This window comes from Etheostoma spectabile, unplaced genomic scaffold, assembly GCF_008692095.1.
Source record: "Etheostoma spectabile isolate EspeVRDwgs_2016 unplaced genomic scaffold, UIUC_Espe_1.0 scaffold00018407, whole genome shotgun sequence".
NCBI lineage: Eukaryota > Metazoa > Chordata > Actinopteri > Perciformes > Percidae > Etheostoma > Etheostoma spectabile.
Window position 1 is genome coordinate 2,386 of NW_022604245.1, and position 11,052 is coordinate 13,437.

General features: G+C 42.4%; 1 pseudogene; it reads left to right on the forward strand.

Annotated features, from left to right (window-relative positions):
• Positions 1-1,542: 1,542 nt before the first annotated feature.
• LOC116680373 (ankyrin repeat and BTB/POZ domain-containing protein BTBD11-A-like) lies at positions 1,543-2,656 on the forward strand (annotated as a pseudogene).
• The last annotated feature ends 8,396 nt before the right edge of the window (positions 2,657-11,052 follow it).

Consider the following 11,052-nt stretch of genomic DNA (forward strand, 5'->3'; position numbering starts at 1 on the left):
CTCCATGGAGTTCATGTAAGAATGATATCTCATCACCTACAGTATCATGCTCAGTCTTATGTTGGCAGGTGAATAATTTAATATTCAGTCAAAGAAAATCTTCCCAAACTCGTCGGTCATATTTAAAAAAAAAAGTCTTATCCAATGTGTTTCCCCGTGGAGGGTAAACAGAGATACTTGCTCTAAAACATAAATCATGCAGTGTGGTAATGCTGTTGTTTATCGGTTGTCAGCCAAACAATGACACTAAGACACTGGTATGATTTGTGTTTACATTTCTCCCTGTCAATCACTCTGCAAGAGTGGGCGTCATTTCTCTAAACATTTTTTTTTAAAGACTATTTTTTTGGGGGGCTTTTCCCTTTATTGTGTAGAGACAGTGTATAGACGTGAAAGGGGGAGAGAGATGGGGGACGACACGCAGCAAAGGGCAACAGGTTGGACTCTAACCCGGGCCGGTGCAGGAATTACTGGGTGACTTAATGGCCACCCCATCATTTCTCTAAACTTGATGAGTTCTTTGGCATGGGTACTGCGGTGTCATGCTAAGAAAATATGAAAGGCCTCTGGCATGCCAGGCAGCGTGGACAGATGGTTGGTACAAGGAGAAGCCCAACAGAATGGATGAATCATCGTTTCACCAACTGTTCCTCTCAGAATGTCAGTCTCAGTTGTATTATGGAGAATAAATTGTTCAATAACACCACAATAAAATGATGCTAAACCTGAAACCAGAAGCACTTTCAGTTGAATTATCACCAGTGGTGGACAGCAAAAACAGATGTTCACTGCAGGCCCTATGTGTATTTCATTTTTTCCATTCAGAAAAATGACACTTTTCACAACAGAGGTTCATTCAGAGATGTTACAGATGTCCTAATACATTTAAGGGAAACGGGACATTATTATTAGGCTATTAGCTGAGAACAATGGGAGAAAGTGCACATTCAAGATGGAAAAAATAATCCAAAAGGCACCTGGCAATATTGTTCTTAAAATGTATTTTTCATTGATGTTATTTCTACTTGAATTCTAGACAGATAGCCTAACTTATCCCAACAGAGCTGCTATGAATGATGTAACAAAGGTAAAAGTGCATAACCTTTGACCTATGAAATATTAAGCACTGTTTATGTCTGTGTCCCAACCATTCATTGTCTTTAACAGTGAAATCCATTTTCATGGAGTAAAGTACAAATGTGTTTATGCAGGAGAGGCCTGCTGTTATGTGTCATTGGTCCATATTTTTGTCACCCCATAAACAGAGCATTCACATTTCCACCATGTGTTTTCTCAGTGGGAATCCACCTCTCATCCGATCGCTTCACTGCAACTGCACACGAGTACAAATACAGATTGGTTGGCACAGCAGCTTACGTCTATGTCTCAGATTCTGCAGTGATGTTTCACCAGCGCCAGGTAGCCTCTGCTTGAAGGTGGCAGACAGGTTGTCTGTGTCAGTCAAGCTGATGGAGATGCGGATTGGCCTGTTTCCGCCCGCGTTGCTCCAGGCTCCACCTCTCCATCAGAGTCCTCCCGTGCTGCGCTTGTTGCAGTGAGCGCGGAGGGTTTGTGCGCTCTCACGTTACGCGCATGAAGTTATGGTCAAGAGGATATCGAAGACGTACAGCCACTCAGAGAAGTATGAAAGTGCAGGCTCCCGTCGGTCGTTTCACTCTTTAACCTGGGAAATACAATTAAGTCATCGGATAGCGGCTGAGAAAAAGCAGGAAAACGAGTTTTGTGGCTTTTAACTGAGGGACCAAGCATACCCAACAGTATGCGGTGCAGTTATGGCAGGCAAGGGTAAGACCGTCGTGAGGACGCTGGAGGATTTAACGCTTGATTCTGGTTATGGTGGAGCTGCGGACTCGGTCAGGTCGTCCAGCGTGTCGCTGTGCTGCTCCGACACGCATCAGTCCATCGTGCATGGGGGCAACTGCTGGCATCTGACCGAATCAATGCACAGCAGACAGAACAGTTTGGACACAGTCAACACCGTCCTGGCGGAGGACACGGAGATACTGGAGTGCTCGGGTCAGTGCGCCAAGCTGCCCGAGCTGGAGGACGTGCCATGGAGCCTCGGCGAGGTGGAGGGCGCACTGAGGAAAGACGAGGAGCTGATGGTGGGCAACCCGCCACCGGAGGTCCTAGCCCGGCTGTCGGCTCTCATCAGCCGCGCGTTGGTGAGGGTGGCCGGGAAGCGCAGCGGCTCAGCCTGCGCTACGCCAAGTGCACCAAGTATGAGATCCAGAGCGCCATCAAGGTGGTGCTCTCATGGACCATCTCTGTCAACTGCATCACGGCGGCACTCAGCGCCCTGTCCCTCTACAACATGAGCACCGGGGACAAGTTCAGCCGAGGCAAGTCGGTGCGCTGCGGGCTGGTATTCTCCGTGGGGAAGTTCTTCAGGTGGATGGTGGATAGTCGCGTGGCCCTCAGGATCCACGAGCACGCTGCCATATACCTCACCGCCTGCATGGAGAGTCTGTTCAGAGAGGTGTTCAGCCGCGTCCTGCGCAGCGCGCTGGTGGAGAGGGACAACGGGACCCCAAGTTTACGCTGGAGTCACTGGAGCAAGCCATCAACAATGACTCGGAGATCTGGGGTCTGCTGCAGCCGTACCAGCACCTCATTTGTGGAAAGAATTCGAGTGGTAAGAAAAAGTTCATAAGAAAAAAATACCAGGGATGCCAATCAGTGATTATTTGTTTAAATGTGATATGCTGAAATATGATTGGACACTCTTTAGTCACCGCCATGTCCTGTCCTGTGTTTTATGTATTTAGTGAAACCCTCACACTGTAAAATCACAAATAAGCCAAATCGTGTTCAGTTTCCCCCTGAAACAAGTAGGCCTACCACTCAATTCTAATGGATGTTAACATGTTCCAGTAAATATCTAACAAGGCAGAATGGTGACTCAGCTGGGAGTGATGAGTCTTAAAGGTCCCATGGCATGAAAATGTCACTTTATGAGTTGTTTTTTTTAACATTAATATGCGTTCCTCCAGCCTGTCAAAGGTCCACCAGTGGCTAGAAATGGTGATAGGTGTAAACCGAGCCCTGGGAATCTTGCTCTGCCTTTGAGAAAGTGAAAGCTCAGATGGACCGATCTGGAATTATGAGGTCATAAGGGGCAAGGTTACCTCCCCTTTCTCTGCTTTGCCCACCCAGAGACTTTGGCCCACCCATGAGAGAGAGACATCATGGCTTTCAAACGAGCAAAGTGGCAGTTAGTCAAGGCCACATCCCCCCTCCTCCTCAATAGCTGTAATTCTGCACCAAGGCGGAATTTTGGGAAAGAGACTTCAAATATGGTATTACGGGATCACTAAGATCTACATAAAATCATCCAAAGAGTGTTTTTTTAAAAACACAAACATGTACTGTACCTCCATTTCAAGTTGTATTCATTTCTTTTGAGGACATGATATGCTTTAAATAGTATTTTTTGATTGATTTCTAAGAGTATTTGATTGAGAAGATACTTTTCGCAGTGCACAAAGTGATAATCTGTAGCCCAGTTGGAAAAGCAATATGGCTACAAAGTGTGTAATTATACTGGGATATAACCACTGTTTATCTAGCTGGTGTAATTGCATTCCAAAACAAAAAGACTTGACAGTTTCCTGACTATTTGCTACCCTCAGCTCAGACCTCAAGGCCCACCTCTGAAACAATCTGTCTTGGTTACCAAAGCCCTGGAGCCACTGCAGTCAGAGTAGGTATTAATTGTTGAAAAACAGCAAACAAGCTCCAACTTCTATTTCTTTGAAGCTGTTGTGTTCTCAGACTTTCATCAGTGACAAAAATGTTAGTTTTAATGATTGTTTTGCTTTGTGCATGGTGTGTATAGATGATATAAGATGATACGGGAGTCACGATTTTGCAGAAACAGGATTCTGTGTTTATATTGTGTGCTGGCCTCGTTGGTGGTAATGCTATTACTGTCTCAATCCAGAAGGTGTACGCTGTCAGTGTGGGCTGGCCATCTTATCCAAAGCCCTGAGTTGGCTAAAAACTGTAAAGCAGAAGGGACTTGAAATGTTATTTCTTCAACTGAGAGCCAAACATGGCAGCGCAATATTTACCAAAGGATCTCTTTTTCATATGGTTGCAGCGTGATTGTTTTCTCTCAGCACTTATAAGACAACTTAATAGAGATGGAAAACAAAGATGCATGTGCAAACTGTCTTGTGTGGATGAGCTATCCCCCGTAATTGCACCAGAAAAGATTGTTCCAGAAGCAGTCAGAAGAGAAATGGATCTGAAATTGCCTCCTCAGTGATATGACGTGAGTTGAGATTCAATGTTGTGGATGCAGCTTTTTCTCACATTACAGGTTCTTTTCTAAAATCCAGACTCTTTAGCATCTGTAATGCACTACTCATACGCCTGCATCCCCCAAACCACAGAAATGTCAGTAAGAAATTTAGAGCTAAAGCAATTAGTGGATTAATCTCATGCAAAAAATGGCAAACATTTGGATGATTCATGCTTCTCAAATATGAATATATTTTCTGCTTTACATCATAGTCAAATGGAAATTTTGTTTTACAAAAAGAAAATGGCACCTTGTGTATGAAAATGTCACCTCAGAAATTGTGATTATGAACTGTCATGATGGACATATTTTACTAAACAATAAATAACTGGTTGATAAAATCGTTAGTTGCAGCACTACATAAATTGAACAAACAGTTACTTTCATTATCAATTATCGTTTGGACAATAAAATGTAAATTAGTAGTAAAAGAAAAATGTGGATTAGAGTTTTCCAGAGCACTAGGTGATGTGTTCAAGTGTCTTATATTGTTCAACAGACAGTTCAATACCTTAAGACATTTCATCTACAATGTTTTAAAACAGAAAAAAGCAGCAGATTTAAGAAGCTAAGGCCAGAAAATGTTGGTCCTTTTTGCATCTGCAACGCTTGATAGATTATCAAATTAGTTAATGATTCCTTTTTTTTAAATATACTGACTAACTGTTGCATCTCCTATCTGGATGTGGGACATGTTATTTCACCCTTTAATCCCCTCATCTGTCTTCACACACCTCCTCATTTGACAATGATATTTGGCCTGGGTGAAGATGTTGCACACGACTGCGGCTTTGTCTTGAAATTGCAGCTGAGAAACTCGTACTTCTTTGCAGAAAGGATGCAGAGCCAATGCATGCATCCTGCTCCAGTCCTACCCATGGAACACATCATTTCCTGATGGTGCAGAGAAGGCTCCGATTTGAACTCACAGAGAACAGCATGATGTCATTCTGTGACAGTTAGGAAGGCAAACAATGTGAGGATGTATTTGTCACTATTGGTTTTTATGGCAGCACTGATCACACTCCAAAAATGAACAACTCATTAAAATGCCAAAATGTGTCTAAATATTCATAAACATTCACTCATATGTTTGTAAGTCCCATTTTCTCTTTGTAGTTTTGAGCTTTTGCAACCAAAGCTGACAGTCAGACGTGTGAGATAACAGGCTCGCCCTTATTGGTCTCTTGTCTAAAATTTCACCCGGGTAATAAATGCAGTGTGGCACATAAGGAACAAATCCACGTTGTACTGCACTCCCACTGACCATACGTGACGTGACAGCCTCTTTTCTCTGACTAATGACAAGAGCGAAGTAGCCTTTTCTTCACTTGCTTTGTTTTCTTCTGCTGCTGTTAGAACCGCTACATTCTGATCATGTAAAGGATTTCTAACATTCACCGTCATAGTAACAAGGCAGTGTGTGTGCTGTATATGTATGTCTACATGTAGTTTTGAAAGAGTGAAAAACTTAAGATATTATTAAGTCATGAGAGGCAGGCATCCTTAGGACTGAATGAGACAATAGTGGCACCCATCTGCAGAATGACATTGTTTTCATTGTGTATTCATATGGGTGCTGTCTGATTTCCCAACTCTGTTCTTGTTAGCTTATGTTACGTTATGTTATGTTTAGGCAACTAAATGACTTGGTTATATTTGAGACGGTAACTATGGTCTCTCCTGTCATAATCTAGATCAATGATGTCTTTTTTGGCTGGATATTTTCCTTTTAAAGATTACTTTTTGGGGCTTTCCCCTTTATTATAGAGGCAGTGGATAGACATGAAAGGGGGAGAGAGATGGGAGGATGACACGCAGCAAAGGTCTGCAGGTCGGATTCAAACCCGGGCCACTGCAGGACTCGGCTAACATGTTACCTAACGCTTTCTTTGTGTTGAAATTTTAAACTCCAGTCGATTCAACGTACAAGTTCCTTCCCGAGAGAATTTTGCAGCGCTTAGCGCCGCCCAAGACAATTGTTATTGGTTCAAAGAAATGCCAATAAACCAGAGTGTGTTTCTCTCCCATCCCAGAATGCTGTGTGGACTAGCCAGAGCCTCCTTTGCAGCGCTGTGGAGGAAGGTCTGGCAAAGTGAGACTATCCCTGTCTCAGTTTTTATAAAACCGACAATCAACCCCGACTTCCATAATAAGAGGTTTGGTCACTATAGCCAAGCAAACTGCTGTCGTTATCCAATCACAACCCCAACCGTATCAACCTCATCCTCTTTTGGCAGCTCCAGAGAACCTAGTCAACAACCATCGCTGCAGTTAATCATAAGAAAATAGACTTGAAATGTACAAATATACTTTGGGCCATGGCTTTGTGCATAAGGTGCTTGTGAAATGTAAAATAGAAAATTAGAATTTGTGTGATTCATGCATTCAGATGATCGACGGATGATTCATCCCAAACACGCCACTGTCCGATTTCCCAGTGCTTACGTGGGTCAACTGTCCAGCAAAGCAGCAATTACTTGCTCGGATCAACACTTCTAATCCAATCTCTTTCATCTGTGTGCGGTGGGAAGTGAAGTGCACAAGATGACACGATGCTCTATTGATGTGTGTTGCACTCAACCTTACAAAAGCAAACAATACAAATGCGTGGTACAAATCAGCTTGCATAACCTTTGCTGAGATATTGGACAAATATTGTTACGTGGAAATGTAGAAGGTGGATACCTCCTGACCCGTCTCCACAAGGATTCACCATGTTTGACTCTTTCTTCTGACAAGTGACGTCAGAATCAATCAGCTTCCAAACCTGCTGGGGTGATGTTGGAATTTGGGAACCCGAATGACTTAATTGTATCTGAGTATGTCTGTCATTTGTCGTGACCTTCCCCAAGGAACTGATTCAAGCTCCGCAGGACAGATGATACAACATAATGGAATTGCATAGCCTGCTATAGTAAGTTTATTAAATTAGCAGTGGGGTGTTTGCTCTCCCTCCTTCCTCGCTCTCTGTCTTTCACACCATATTTTATTGTGTTCTCTGCTAGTGGGCGGGCTCGGTGTTTGCATATTTATTTTCCACTGTGGTTTTTAATAAGCTCAACTCATAACCACACGATCCTGGCTAAGCCTTTTGTTGTCCAGTCTGTTATTATTTTCCGCCTGTCCTGCCCCTCCTTGGGGTGGGCTCGCAGATGAGCTGACAGATTGCTGTCGTTCTGGTTGAGATGCGAGCACCCGGGCAGGCAAGCTGGTTGTGATGAATTTTTATGTCATGGTAATTGCATAAGACCAAAGGCGGCACCCACACTTCTCCACCCCGCTTCATTTTCAGCTATGATCAGTGATTGTGAAGTTATGTGAAGTTGTTTACTGGGCCAAGATATTTTTTATGAGCTGCATCCATTTCTAGTTTCCCTCCATGTCAGTGGCTTGTGAATATTGACTTTCATTTGATATGCTTCTCTGTGATTTCACTGGTAGGGATTCACAAACACCTATAACTCTGCTCTGGGCAACGGGGAACGAAATGTTGTGGTTTTTATTACTTCCATGTCATTGGAGCGTGGGTGAATCCCCTTCCATTTACAGAAACTAGGTGAAAGCACTGGGTCAGGATGAGATAATCGAGGAGGATGAGAGCATTGAAATGTTGGAGTGCAGTGCAGTGCTTGAGGAGAAACCAGGCTAAAGTGTCAGCTGGAGGAGGTGGTGGTGAGGGGCCATTGGCGCAGGTCCCTAAGATATAATTATGCAGCTCTCTTTAATTAACGCTTATCTAGTAGTCATAAAGATTAGGAATTAGCAGCGAAAAAACACCAAGGAGAGAACAAAGAACAAAGATAGAAAGAACAAAGATTGTATTTGTGCAACAAAAGACTGTAGGCCTAAGTCACTCGTCCTTGATGTCCACACTTTTTTGACCTGCTCAATAGAAGGCCTACATTGTTAATCAGGAAATCAGCACGAAACACGGCTCATAGATTCCAACAAGACTAGTTTTTTTTAATGCATGACAGTGTTTGCCATAATGGCTGGGATACAGTAGGCTAAATTTGGCTGTTTATCTCATCAAAAAAAGGGCAAGATCATTATAAATTATATCCTGACTAGTCTCGCATGAGTCTCCTAATAATTTCTCAAAATGAGATATGTCGAAATAATGACTATCTCAAAAATAATGAGATAGTCTATATCTAAAAATGACTTAATTAGTATTTAAGAAACGTTCTCAAAATAATGAGTCATTATCTCAAAATAATGAGATAGTATCTTAAAATAATGACTTACTATATTATGAGAAAGCTTCTCTTTTTTGAGATACCAGCTAAGTCGGTATTTTTGAGTTTCTCATTGACAGGATTTTTGATGAGGAGGATTTTTTTCATCACGTTGGCGGAAATGGGCTTCCGTAAAATTCCGTAACTTTGCTAGCACGAAAAATGAACATTATAAAACGGTTTCCAAGTGACCCAAAGTCCACTCTGTTGGAAAACAAGATGTTGAGGAAACTAAAGAAATATTTAGCGCCGAAACAAGTGCAACAAGTGAGGAAAATCCGCGGAGTTCGGAGCCAGACCGTCAGTACCAGCTAGCTAGCTAGCCGAGCTAGGTAACGTTAGCTATCACGGCTCAACGATTCAGGGGCACCTGCTGCCTTCAGCTGGCTGTTTAAATGGTGAGTAAAGCGACAAAGCTTCTTCTTAACCGCTGGCATTGTGTGTCTGTTGTGCTGCTTATTAATTTCTACAATTGTTTTACTAGGCACAGGTATACATTATAAGCTCCAGTCTGTGCCTCTCACGTAGCATCTAATTTAAGACAGCATCAGTAGCTAACGTTATTTCTAAAAAATAATTTCTGTGTAGCTTAACATTGAAAGTACAATAAACGGGTCTTAGAGACATATTGCCTAGCTATTTTTCCATTACACAAGAAGGATATAAAAAGCACGGTAAATACATAATATTATACAAGATAATTGAACACTTTAACTTAGGGTCTATGTTGCGGTTCTGTCTATAATGGAGATATATCACTTATTCTGGCTTGGGCACACAGCCCTGCTGTTGAATGTGTTATCAATACTGTGGCTGTTGAATCAGGGCTGAATCATAGCTGTTATACTATAACAATGCATCGGGTGCACACAGGCTGCATTTTGTTTTTTGCCTGAGTGTGCTGCTAGCGATGTGAGAAAGAAGTACTATGTTCAGTGTCTTCTCTCTTGCTGTTGCTTTACCCTTTCCTCTCTCTTTCTTTTTGACACTCTGATCTTGGACAAGTTGGAAGACGTTCTGGCCTTGTTGCATGTAATCAGCTCCATCTGTAGACCCTTGACCCCGTGCTGTGGGTGTGAAACTGATGTGAAGTCGGTACAACAGGTGGCCGATTGATGTTGGAGTTACATGTAGATGTGTTTGATGAGTTCACCTGAGCTGGGGAGGACTGGAGGAAATCAACGGAAACAATGCTGCATTGTCAAGATGACCTATTTGTTCTGTCCCAGGTTGATCAAATACACAACATCCAAGTGATGCCGCCGTGAGATCAGATGACATGCATCCTGAAAGTCTGGAGAGTCCCTCGGCTTTTTTGATGTCACAACTTATTGTGACAGCGGCTGTCAGAACATACTGTTATTTGATGTTATCTGTCAGCAGTACGCAACCTTAATTCAACAGTTCTATCCTAGGGACTCATAAAGCATCGGTTGATGCTACTTCTGTTTTAAATTTGAACTTTTTGTACCATATTTATTGAAAAAAGGAGTTTCTGTTTTTCTGTAAATAGAATCACAATAATGCCAGAGAATGATGTTCACAGTCTCTGTGGTGCCTCAAAAAGTCTTTTTACCCCAAATTACAAAACAACATTTTCTTACTAATCCCACATGTTGTCTGGCCATGCAGAAGGTTTTGATTTCACTTTTGATTTCAGATCACAAAGGGCATCTTTTTCTTGTAGTTTTTCACTTCTGCTACACTTAAAGTGTTTTAGAACTAAATGAATCAGGGGGAACTTATTACTAACTTTAGAATGATTTGTTTGTTACTTTGCTTTAAATTACAGAAAGACATATCTTCTATTTAGCATCGGGATGGGTGGACATGACGATACTGTGAGATGACATATTTTTAGTTTACTGTCATCCAGATGTTGTGATATTTTGTCTATAAATGGCTAGTGGTTTCATTTAAAGAAATATATCAAAGGCCACTACACTAGGAATTACGTCCATGTTGAACTATTTGGGGGGGACAGCAGCTCAGTCCGTAGGGAGATGGGTTTGGAACCATATGGTCGCAGGTTCAAGTCCTAGTGTGGACCAAAGTATGGAGTGTGGATTGGTAGCTGGAGAGATGCCAGTTCACCTCCTGCCTGCCAGGTGCTCTTGAGCAAAGCACAGTACCCCCCCCCCCCAAGTCGCTCAGGGTGGTGGTCCAGCCCTGGCAGCCCACTCACTCTGACATCTCTCCATTTGTGCATGAATAGGTCCTGAGTGTGTGTGTATTTAAGGCCTGTGTGTAGTGATTACTAACAAAACAGAGCGTAAATTGTAATTTCCCCACTATTATTACGAGAAGACTCATTTGTGTGCATATGTGTGTGTAATGTGTAACAACGAGATTAATAAAATGTATTCACTTGTAGTTCAGCAGAAGTAAAAACAAAGTAATTTAAAATCAAAAGTGAGACTTTATTCAGCCGCTGTGACGTTCAATCATGTAGTCTGTGCAGCTGTGAGATTTAGATCAGGCAGT